Here is a 12,500-nt window from a genome sequence, read left to right on the forward strand (position 1 = left end):
GCGACATGTATGTGAATTAGTTTACAAAGTTGTGCTTTGCGTTTCTGTTCATTCGCTGAAAACTCGTTCCTTTGCCGTACACTTCGATATATGACTTTTCAGTTTTCCTGTATTCCTAATTGAGAGAGCGATGCACAGGTTATTTACTTTAGAAAGTAGTGCTTTGCTTCTCTTTTCTTTCTTTGGAAACTTGTTCCTGTGCTGTACAGTGCGATATATCACTTTTCAGTTTTCCTGTATTCCAAATTGAGCGAGCGACACACATTTGATTTAGTTTACAAAGCTGTGCTTTGCTTTTCTGTTCTTTCATTGGAAACTTGTTCCTGTGTTGTACAGTGTGATATATCAATTTTCAGTTTTCCTGTTATTCTAATTGAACGGGCGACACATATGTGAATTAGGTTAGAAAGTTGTGCTTTGCTTTTCTGTTCTTTCGTTGGAAACTTGTTCCTGTGCTGTACAGTGCGATATATCACTTTTCAGTTTTACTGTATTCCGAAAAGAGCGAGTGACACACATGTGATTTAGTTTACAAAGTTGTGCTTTGCTTTTCTGTTCTTTCATTGGAAACTTGTTCCTGTTAGGAACAAGTTATGTTTAGGGTTAGGGTTAGGGTTAGCTTAGTGTTAGGGTTAGGGTTACGGTTGGGGTTAGGGTTAGGGTTAGGTTTAGGGTTAGGGTTAGGGTAGGGTTAGGGTTAGGGTTAGGGTTAGGGTTAGGGTTAGGGGTTAGGGTTAGGGTTACATCACTTTTCAGTTTTCCTGTTATAATAATTGAACAGGTGACATGTATGTGAATTAGTTTACAAAGTTGTGCTTTGCTTTTCTGTTCATTCGATGAAAACTTGTTTCTTTGACGTACACTTCGATATATCACTTTTCAGTTTTCCTGTATTCCTAATTGAACGAGCGATGCACAGGTGATTTAGTTTACAAAGTAGTGCTTTGCTTTTCTGTTCTTTTGTTGGAAACTTGTTCCTGTGCTGTACAGTGTGATATATCACTTTTCAGTTTTCCTTTATTCCTAATTGAGCGAGCGACACACATGTGATGTAGTTTATAAAGTAGTGCTTTGCTTTTATGTTCTTTCATTGGAAAATTGTTCCTGTTAGGAACAAGTTAGGTTTAGGGTTAGGGTTAGGGATAGGGTAGGGTTAGGGTTAGTGTTAGTGTTAGGGTTAGGGTTAGGGTTAGGGTTAGGGTTAGGGTTAAGGGTTAGGGTTAGGGTTAGGGTTAGGGTTAAGGTTATATCACTTTTCAGTTTTCCTGTTATAATAATTGAACAGGCGACACGTATGTCAATTAGTTTATAAAGTTGTGCTTTGCGGTTCTGTTCATTCGATGAAAAGTTGTTTCCTTGCTGTACACTTCGATTTATCACTTTTCAGTTTTCCTGTATTCCTATTTGAGCGAGCGATGCACAGGTGATTTAGTTTACAAAGTAGTGCTTTTCTTCTCTGTTCTTTCGTTGGATACTTGTTCTTGTGCTGTACAGTGCGATATATCACTTTTTAGTTTTCCTGTATTCCTAATTGAGCGAGCGACACACATTTGATTTAGTTTACAATGTACTGCTTTGCTTTTCTGTTCTTTCGTTGGAAACTTGTTCCTGTGCTGTACAGTGTGATATATCACTTTTCAGTTTTCCTGTTATACTAATTGAACGGGCGACATATATGTGAATTAGTTTACAAAGTTGTGATTTGCTTTTCTATTCTTTCATTGGAAACATTTTCCTGTTAGTAACAAGTTAGGGTTAGGGTTAGGGTTAGGGTTAGGGTTAGGGTTAGGGTTAGGGTTAAGGTTATATCACTTTTCAGTTTTCCTGTTATAATAATTGAACAGGCGACACGTATGTCAATTAGTTTATAAAGTTGTGCTTTGCGGTTCTGTTCATTCGATGAAAAGTTGTTTCCTTGCTGTACACTTCGATTTATCACTTTTCAGTTTTCCTGTATTCCTAATTGAGCGAGCGATGCACAGGTTATTTACTTTAGAAAGTAGTGCTTTGCTTCTCTTTTCTTTCTTTGAAAACTTGTTCCTGTGCTGTACAGTGCGATATATCACTTTTCAGTTTTCCTGTATTCCAAATTGAGCGAGCGACACACATTTGATTTAGTTTACAAAGTTGTGCTTTGCTTTTCTGTTCTTTCATTGGAAACTTGTTCCTGTGTTGTACAGTGTGATATATCAGTTTTCAGTTTTCCTGTTATACTAATTGAACGGGCGACACATATGTGAATTAGGTTAGAAAGTTGTGCTTTGCTTTTCTGTTCTTTCGTTGGAAACTTGTTCCTGTGCTATACAGTGCGATATATCACTTTTCAGTTTTACTGTATTCCGAAAAGAGCGAGTGACACACATGTGATTTAGTTTACAAAGTTGTGCTTTGCTTTTCTGTTCTTTCATTGGAAACTTGTTCCTGTTAGGAACAAGTTATGTTTAGGGTTAGGGTTAGGGTTAGCTTAGTGTTACGGTTAGGGTTACGGTTAGGGTTCGGGTTAGGGTAGGGTTAGGGTTAGTGTTAGGGTTATGGCTAGGGTTAGGGTAGGGTTAGGGTTAGGGTTAGGGTTAGGGTTAGGGTTAGGGTTAGGGTTAGGTTTAGGGTTAGGGTTATATCACTTTTCAGTTTTCCTGTTATAATAATTGAACAGGCGACATGTATGTGAATTAGTTTACAAAGTTGTGCTTTGCGTTTCTGTTCATTCGCTGAAAACTCGTTCCTTTGCCGTACACTTCGATATATGACTTTTCAGTTTTCCTGTATTCCTAATTGAGAGAGCGATGCACAGGTTATTTACTTTAGAAAGTAGTGCTTTGCTTCTCTTTTCTTTCTTTGGAAACTTGTTCCTGTGCTGTACAGTGCGATATATCACTTTTCAGTTTTCCTGTATTCCAAATTGAGCGAGCGACACACATTTGATTTAGTTTACAAAGCTGTGCTTTGCTTTTCTGTTCTTTCATTGGAAACTTGTTCCTGTGTTGTACAGTGTGATATATCAATTTTCAGTTTTCCTGTTATTCTAATTGAACGGGCGACACATATGTGAATTAGGTTAGAAAGTTGTGCTTTGCTTTTCTGTTCTTTCGTTGGAAACTTGTTCCTGTGCTGTACAGTGCGATATATCACTTTTCAGTTTTACTGTATTCCGAAAAGAGCGAGTGACACACATGTGATTTAGTTTACAAAGTTGTGCTTTGCTTTTCTGTTCTTTCATTGGAAACTTGTTTCTGTTAGGAACAAGTTATGTTTAGGGTTAGGGTTAGGGTTAGCTTAGTGTTAGGGTTAGGGTTACGGTTAGGGTTAGGGTTAGGGTTAGGTTTAGGGTTAGGGTTAGGGTAGGGTTAGGGTTAGGGTTAGGGTTAGGGTTAGGGTTAGGGGTTAGGGTTAGGGTTACATCACTTTTCAGTTTTCCTGTTATAATAATTGAACAGGTGACATGTATGTGAATTAGTTTACAAAGTTGTGCTTTGCTTTTCTGTTCATTCGATGAAAACTTGTTTCTTTGACGTACACTTCGATATATCACTTTTCAGTTTTCCTGTATTCCTAATTGAACGAGCGATGCACAGGTGATTTAGTTTACAAAGTAGTGCTTTGCTTTTCTGTTCTTTTGTTGGAAACTTGTTCCTGTGCTGTACAGTGTGATATATCACTTTTCAGTTTTCCTTTATTCCTAATTGAGCGAGCGACACACATGTGATGTAGTTTATAAAGTAGTGCTTTGCTTTTATGTTCTTTCATTGGAAAATTGTTCCTGTTAGGAACAAGTTAGGTTTAGGGTTAGGGTTAGGGTTAGGGTAGGGTTAGGGTTAGTGTTAGTGTTAGGGTTAGGGTTAGGGTTAGGGTTAGGGTTAAGGGTTAGGGTTAGGGTTAGGGTTAGGGTTAAGGTTATATCACTTTTCAGTTTTCCTGTTATAATAATTGAACAGGCGACACGTATGTCAATTAGTTTATAAAGTTGTGCTTTGCGGTTCTGTTCATTCGATGAAAAGTTGTTTCCTTGCTGTACACTTCGATTTATCACTTTTCAGTTTTCCTGTATTCCTATTTGAGCGAGCGATGCACAGGTGATTTAGTTTACAAAGTAGTGCTTTTCTTCTCTGTTCTTTCGTTGGATACTTGTTCTTGTGCTGTACAGTGCGATATATCACTTTTTAGTTTTCCTGTATTCCTAATTGAGCGAGCGACACACATTTGATTTAGTTTACAATGTACTGCTTTGCTTTTCTGTTCTTTCGTTGGAAACTTGTTCCTGTGCTGTACAGTGTGATATATCACTTTTCAGTTTTCCTGTTATACTAATTGAACGGGCGACATATATGTGAATTAGTTTACAAAGTTGTGATTTGCTTTTCTATTCTTTCATTGGAAACATTTTCCTGTTAGTAACAAGTTAGGGTTAGGGTTAGGGTTAGGGTTAGGGTTAGGGTTAGGGTTAGGGTTAGGGTTAGGGTTAGGGTTAGGGTTAGGGTTATATCACTTTTCAGTTTTCCTGTTATAATAATTGAAAAGGCGACATGTATGTGAATTAGTTTACAAAGTTGTGCTTTGCGTTTCTGTTCATTTGCTGAAAACTTGTTCCTTTGCCGTACACTTCGATATATGACTTTTCAGTTTTCCTGTATTCCTAATTGAGCGAGCGATGCACAGGTTATTTACCTTAGAAAGTAGTGCTTTGCTTCTCTTTTCTTTCTTTGAAAACTTGTTCCTGTGCTGTACAGTGCGATATATCACTTTTCAGTTTTCCTGTATTCCAAATTGAGCGAGCGACACACATTTGATTTAGTTTACAAAGTTGTGCTTTGCTTTTCTGTTCTTTCATTGGAAACTTGTTCCTGTGTTGTACAGTGTGATATATCAGTTTTCAGTTTTCCTGTTATACTAATTGAACGGGCGACACATATGTGAATTAGGTTAGAAAGTTGTGCTTTGCTTTTCTGTTCTTTCGTTGGAAACTTGTTCCTGTGCTATACAGTGCGATATATCACTTTTCAGTTTTACTGTATTCCGAAAAGAGCGAGTGACACACATGTGATTTAGTTTACAAAGTTGTGCTTTGCTTTTCTGTTCTTTCATTGGAAACTTGTTCCTGTTAGGAACAAGTTATGTTTAGGGTTAGGGTTAGGGTTAGCTTAGTGTTACGGTTAGGGTTACGGTTAGGGTTCGGGTTAGGGTAGGGTTAGGGTTAGTGTTAGGGTTATGGTTAGGGTTAGGGTAGGGTTAGGGTTAGGGTTAGGGTTAGGGTTAGGGGTTAGGGTTAGGGTTATATCACTTTTCAGTTTTCCTGTTATAATAATTGAACAGGTGACACGTATGTGAATTAGTTTACAAAGTTGTGCTTTGCTTTTCTGTTCATTCGATGAAAACTTGTTTCTTTGCCGTACACTTCGATATATCACTTTTCAGTTTTCCTGTATTCCTAATTGAATGAGCGATGCACAGGTGATTTAGTTTACAAAGTAGTTCTTTGCTTTTCTGTTGTTTTGTTGGAAACTTGTTCCTGTGCTGTACAGTGTAATATATCACTTTTCAGTTTTCCTGTATTCCTAATTGAGCGAGCGACACACATGTGATGTAGTTTATAAAGTAGTGCTTTGCTTTTATGTTCTTTCATTGGAAACTTGTTCCTGTTAGGAACAAGTTAGGTTTAGGGTTAGGTTTAGGGTTAGGGTAGGGTTATGGTTAGGGTTAGGGTTAGGGTTAGGGTTAGGGTTAGGGTTAGGGGTAGGGTTAGGGTTAGGGTTAGGGTTAGGGTTAAGGGTTAGGGTTAGGGTTAGGGTTATATCACTTTTCAGTGTTCCTGTTATAATAATTGAACAGGCGACACGTATGTGAATTAGTTTACAAAGTTGTGCTTGGCGTTTCTGTTCATTCGATGAAAACTTGTTTCTTTGCTGTACACTAAGATATATCACTTTTCAGTTTCCCTGTATTCCTAATTGAGCGAGCAATGCACAGGTGATTTAGTTTACAAAGTCGTGCTTTTCTTCTCTCTTCTTTCGTTGGATACTTGTTCTTGTGCTGTACAGTGCGATATATCACTTTTCAGTTTTCCTGTATTCCTAATTGAGCGAGCGACACACATTTGATTTAGTTTACAAAGTTGTGCTTTGCTTTTCTGTTCTTTCATTGGAAACTTGTTCCTGTGTTGTACAGTGTGATATATCACTTTTCAGTTTTCCTGTATTCCTAATTGAACGAGCGATGCACAGGTGATTTAGTTTACAAAGTAGTGCTTTGCTTTTCTGTTCTTTTGTTGGAAACTTGTTCCTGTGCTGTACAGTGTGATATATCACTTTTCAGTTTTCCTTTATTCCTAATTGAGCGAGCGACACACATGTGATGTAGTTTATAAAGTAGTGCTTTGCTTTTATGTTCTTTCATTGGAAACTTGTTACTGTTAGGAACAAGTTAGGTTTAGGGTTAGGGTTGGGGTTAGGGTAGGGTTAGGGTTAGGGTTAGGGTTAGGGTTAGGGTTAGGGGTAGGGTTAGGGTTAGGGTTAGGGTTAGGGTTAAGGGTTAGGGTTAGGGTTAGGGTTATGTCACTTTTCAGTGTTCTTGTTATAATAATTGAACAGGCGACACGTATGTGAATTAGTTTACAAAGTTGTGCTTGGCGTTTCTGTTCATTCGATGAAAACTTGTTTCTTTGCTGTACACTAAGATATATCACTTTTCAGTTTTCCTGTATTCCTAATTGAGCGAGCAATGCACAGGTGATTTAGTTTACAAAGTAGTGCTTTTCTTCTCTGTTCTTTCGTTGGATACTTGTTCTTGTGCTGTACAGTGCGATATATCACTTTTCACTTTTCCTGTATTCCTAATTGAGTGAGCGACACACATTTGATTTAGGTTACAATGTACTGCTTTGCTTTTCTGTTCTTGCATTGGAAACTTGTTCCTGTGCTGTACAGTGCGATATATCACTTTTCAGTTTTCCTGTATTCCTAATTGAGCGAGCGACAAAAATTTGATTTAGTTTACAAAGTTGTGCTTTGCTTTTCAGTTCTTTCATTGGAAACTTGTTCCTGTTAGGAACAAGTTATGTTTAGGGTTAGGGTTAGGGTTAGCTTAGTGTTAGGGTTAGGGTTACGGTTAGGGTTAGGGTTAGGGTTAGGGTAGGGTTAGGGTTAGTGTTAGTGTTAGGGTTAGGGTTAGGGTTAGGGTTAGGGTAGGGTTAGGGTTAGGGTTAGGGTTAGGGTTAAGGGTTAGGGTTAGGGTTAGGGTTAGGGTTAAGGTTATATCACTTTTCAGTTTTCCTGTTTTAATAATTGAACAGGCGACAGGTATGTCAATTAGTTTATAAAGTTGTGCTTTGCGGTTCTGTTCATTCGATGAAAAGTTGATTCCTTGCTGTACACTTCGATTTATCACTTTTCAGTTTTCCTGTATTCCTATTTGAGCGAGCGATGCACAGGTGATTTAGTTTACAAAGTAGTGCTTTTCTTCTCTGTTGTTTCGTTGGATACTTGTTCTTGTGCTGTACAGTGCGATATATCACTTTTCAGTTTTCCTGTATTCCTAATTGAGCGAGCGACACACATTTGATTTAGTTTACAATGTACTGCTTTGCTTTTCTGTTTTTTCGTTGGAAACTTGTTCCTGTGCTGTACAGTGTGATATATCACTTTTCAGTTTTCCTGTTATACTAATTGAACGGGCGACATATATGTGAATTAGTTTACAAAGTTGTGATTTGCTTTTCTGTTCTTTCATTGGAAACTTTTTCCTGTTAGTAACAAGTTAGGGTTAGGGTTAGGGTTAGGGTTAGGGTTAGGGTTAGGGTTATATCACTTTTCAGTTTTCCTGTTATAATAATTGAACAGGCGACATGTATGTGAATTAGTTTACAAAGTTGTGCTTTGCGTTTCTGTTCATTCGCTGAAAACTTGTTCCTTTGCCGTACACTTCGATATATGACTTTTCAGTTTTCCTGTATTCCTAATTGAGCGAGCGATGCACAGGTTATTTACTTTAGAAAGTAGTGCTTTGCTTCTCTTTTCTTTCTTTGGAAACTTGTTCCTGTGCTGTACAGTGCGATATATCACTTTTCAGTTTTCCTGTATTCCAAATTGAGCGAGCGACACACATTTGATTTAGTTTACAAAGTTGTGCTTTGCTTTTCTGTTCTTTCATTGGAAACTTGTTCCTGTGTTGTACAGTGTGATATATCAGTTTTCAGTTTTCCTGTTATACTAATTGAACGGGCGACACATATGTGAATTAGGTTAGAAAGTTGTGCTTTGCTTTTCTGTTCTTTCGTTGGAAACTTGTTCCTGTGCTATACAGTGCGATATATCACTTTTCAGTTTTACTCTATTCCGAAAAGAGCGAGTGACACACATGTGATTTAGTTTACAAAGTTGTGCTTTGCTTTTCTGTTCTTTCATTGGAAACTTGTTCCTGTTAGGAACAAGTTATGTTTAGGGTTAGGGTTAGGGTTAGCTTAGTGTTACGGTTAGGGTTACGGTTAGGGTTCGGGTTAGGGTAGGGTTAGGGTTAGTGTTAGGGTTAGGGTTAGGGTTAGGGTAGGGTTAGGGTTAGGGTTAGGGTTAGGGTTAGGGGTTAGGGTTAGGGTTATATCACTTTTCAGTTTTCCTGTTATAATAATTGAACAGGTGACACGTATGTGAATTAGTTTACAAAGTTGTGCTTTGCTTTTCTGTTCATTCGATGAAAACTTGTTTCTTTGCCGTACACTTCGATATATCACTTTTCAGTTTTCCTGTATTCCTAATTGAACGAGCGATGCACAGGTGATTTAGTTTACAAAGTAGTTCTTTGCTTTTCTGTTGTTTTGTTGGAAACTTGTTCCTGTGCTGTACAGTGTAATATATCACTTTTCAGTTTTCCTGTATTCCTAATTGAGCGAGCGACACACATGTGATGGAGTTTATAAAGTAGTGCTTTGCTTTTATGTTCTTTCATTGGAAACTTGTTCCTGTTAGGAACAAGTTAGGTTTAGGGTTAGGCTTAGGGTTAGGGTAGGGTTAGGGTTAGGGTTAGGGTTAGGGTTAGGGTTAGGGTTAAGGGTTAGGGTTAGGGTTAGGGTCATATCACTTTTCAGTGTTCCTGTTATAATAATTGAACAGGCGACACGTATGTGAATTAGTTTACAAAGTTGTGCTTGGCGTTTCTGTTCATTCGATGAAAACTTGTTTCTTTGCTGTACACTAAGATATATCACTTTTCAGTTTTCCTGTATTCCTAATTGAGCGAGCAATGCACAGGTGATTTAGTTTACAAAGTAGTGCTTTTCTTCTCTGTTCTTTCGTTGGATACTTGTTCTTGTGCTGTACAGTGCGATATATCACTTTTCAGTTTTCCTGTATTCCTAATTGAGCGAGCGACACACATTTGATTTAGTTTACAAAGTTGTGCTTTGCTTTTCTGTTCTTTCATTGGATACTTGTTCCTGTGTTGTACAGTGTGATATATCACTTTTCAGTTTTCCTGTATTCCTAATTGAACGAGCGATGCACAGGTGATTTAGTTTACAAAGTAGTGCTTTGCTTTTCTGTTCTTTTGTTGGAAACTTGTTCCTGTGCTGTACAGTGTGATATATCACTTTTCAGTTTTCCTTTATTCCTAATTGAGCGAGCGACACACATGTGATGTAGTTTATAAAGTAGTGCTTTGCTTTTATGTTCTTTCATTGGTAACTTGTTCCTGTTAGGAACAAGTTAGGTTTAGGGTTAGGGTTATGGTTAGGGTAGGGTTAGGGTTAGGGTTAGGGTTAGGGTTAGGGGTAGGGTTAGGGTTAGGGTTAGGGTTAGGGTTAAGGGTTAGGGTTAGGGTTAGGGTTATATCACTTTTCAGTGTTCTTGTTATAATAATTGAACAGGCGACACGTATGTGAATTAGTTTACAAAGTTGTGCTTGGCGTTTCTGTTCATTCGATGAAAACTTGTTTCTTTGCTGTACACTAAGATATATCACTTTTCAGTTTTCCTGTATTCCTAATTGAGCGAGCAATGCACAGGTGATTTAGTTTACAAAGTAGTGCTTTTCTTCTCTGTTCTTTCGTTGGATACTTGTTCTTGTGCTGTACAGTGCGATATATCACTTTTCACTTTTCTTGTATTCCTAATTGAGTGAGCGACACACATTTGATTTAGGTTACAATGTACTGCTTTGCTTTTCTGTTCTTGCGTTGGAAACTTATTCCTGTGCTGTACAGTGCGATATATCACTTTTCAGTTTTCCTGTATTCCTAATTGAGCGAGCGACACACATTTGATTTAGTTTACAAAGTTGTGCTTTGCTTTTCTGTTCTTTCATTGGAAACTTGTTCCTGTTAGGAACAAGTTATGTTTAGGGTTAGGGTTAGGGTTAGCTTAGTGTTAGGGTTAGGGTTACGGTTAGGGTTAGGGTTAGGGTTAGGGTAGGGTTAGGGTTAGTGTTAGGGTTAGGGTTAGGGTTAGGGTTAGGGTTAGGGTTAGGGTAGGGTTAGGGTTAGGGTTAGGGTTAGGGTTAAGGGTTAGGGTTAGGGTTAGGGTTAGGGTTAAGGTTATATCACTTTTCAGTTTTCCTGTTTTAATAATTGAACAGGCGACACGTATGTCAATTAGTTTATAAAGTTGTGCTTTGCGGTTCTGTTCATTCGATGAAAAGTTGTTTCCTTGCTGTACACTTCGATTTATCACTTTTCAGTTTTCCTGTATTCCTATTTGAGCGAGCGATGCACAGGTGATTTAGTTTACAAACTAGTGCTTTTCTTCTCTGTTCTTTCGTTGGATACTTGTTCTTGTGCTGTACAGTGCGATATATCACTTTTCAGTTTTCCTGTATTCCTAATTGAGCGAGCGACACACATTTGATTTAGTTTACAATGTACTGCTTTGCTTTTCTGTTCTTTCGTTGGAAACTTGTTCCTGTGCTGTACAGTGTGATATATCACTTTTCAGTTTTCCTGTTATACTAATTGAACGGGCGACATATATGTGAATTAGTTTACAAAGTTGTGATTTGCTTTTCTATTCTTTCATTGGAAACTTTTTCCTGTTAGTAACAAGTTAGGGTTAGGGTTAGGGTTAGGGTTAGGGTTATATCACTTTTCAGTTTTCCTGTTATAATAATTGAACAGGCGACATGTATGTGAATTAGTTTACAAAGTTGTGCTTTGCATTTCTGTTCATTCCCTGAAAACTTGTTCCTTTGCCGTACACTTCGATATATGACTTTTCAGTTTTCCTGTATTCCTAATTGAGCGAGCGATGCACAGGTTATTTACTTTAGAAAGTAGTGCTTTGCTTCTCTTTTCTTTCTTTGGAAACTTGTTCCTGTGCTGAACAGTGCGATATATCACTTCTCAGTTTTCCTGTATTCCAAATTGAGCGAGCGACACACATTTGATTTAGTTTACAAAGTTGTGCTTTGCTTTTCTGTTCTTTCATTGGAAACTTGTTCCTGTGTTGTACACTGCGATATATCACTTTTCAGTTTTACTGTATTCCGAAAAGAGCGAGTGACACACATGTGATTTAGTTTACAAAGTTGTGCTTTGCTTTTCTGTTCTTTCATTGGAAACTTGTTCCTGTTAGGAACAAGTTATGTTTAGGGTTAGGGTTAGGGTTAGCTTAGTGTTACGGTTAGGGTTACGGTTAGGGTTCGGGTTAGGGTAGGGTTAGGGTTAGTGTTAGGGTTAGGGTTAGGGTTAGGGTAGGGTTAGGGTTAGGGTTATGGTTAGGGTTAGGGGTTAGGGGTTAGGGTTAGGGTTATATCACTTTTCAGTTTTCCTGTTATAATAATTGAACAGGTGACACGTATGTGAATTAGTTTACAAAGTTGTGCTTTGCTTTTCTGTTCATTCGATGAAAACTTGTTTCTTTGCCGTACACTTCGATATATCACTTTTCAGTTTTCCTGTATTCCTAATTGAACGAGCGATGCACAGGTGATTTAGTTTAGAAAGTAGTTCTTTGCTTTTCTGTTGTTTTGTTGGAAACTTGTTCCTGTGCTGTACAGTGTAATATATCACTTTTCAGTTTTCCTGTATTCCTAATTGAGCGAGCGACACACATGTGATGGAGTTTATAAAGTAGTGCTTTGCTTTTATGTTCTTTCATTGGAAACTTGTTCCTGTTAGGAACAAGTTAGGTTTAGGGTTAGGGTTAGGGTTAGGGTAGGGTTAGGGTTAGGGTTAGGGTTAGGGTTAGGGGTAGGGTTAGGGTTAGGGTTAGGGTTAGGGTTAAGGGTTAGGGTTAGGGTTAGGGTTATATCACTTTTCAGTGTTCCTGTTATAATAATTGAACAGGCGACACGTATGTGAATTAGTTTACAAAGTTGTGCTTGGCGTTTCTGTTCATTCGATGAAAACTTGGTTCTTTGATGTACACTAAGATATATCACTTTTCAGTTTTCCTGTATTCTTAATTGAGCGAGCAATGCACAGGTGATTTAGTTTACAAAGTAGTGCTTTTCTTCTCTGTTCTTTCGTTGGATACTTGTTCTTGTGCTGTACAGTGCGATATATCACTTTTCAGTTTTCCTGTATT

The sequence above is a fragment of the Meriones unguiculatus genome, chromosome 10 (genome assembly GCF_030254825.1).
Source record: "Meriones unguiculatus strain TT.TT164.6M chromosome 10, Bangor_MerUng_6.1, whole genome shotgun sequence".
Lineage (NCBI taxonomy): Eukaryota > Metazoa > Chordata > Mammalia > Rodentia > Muridae > Meriones > Meriones unguiculatus.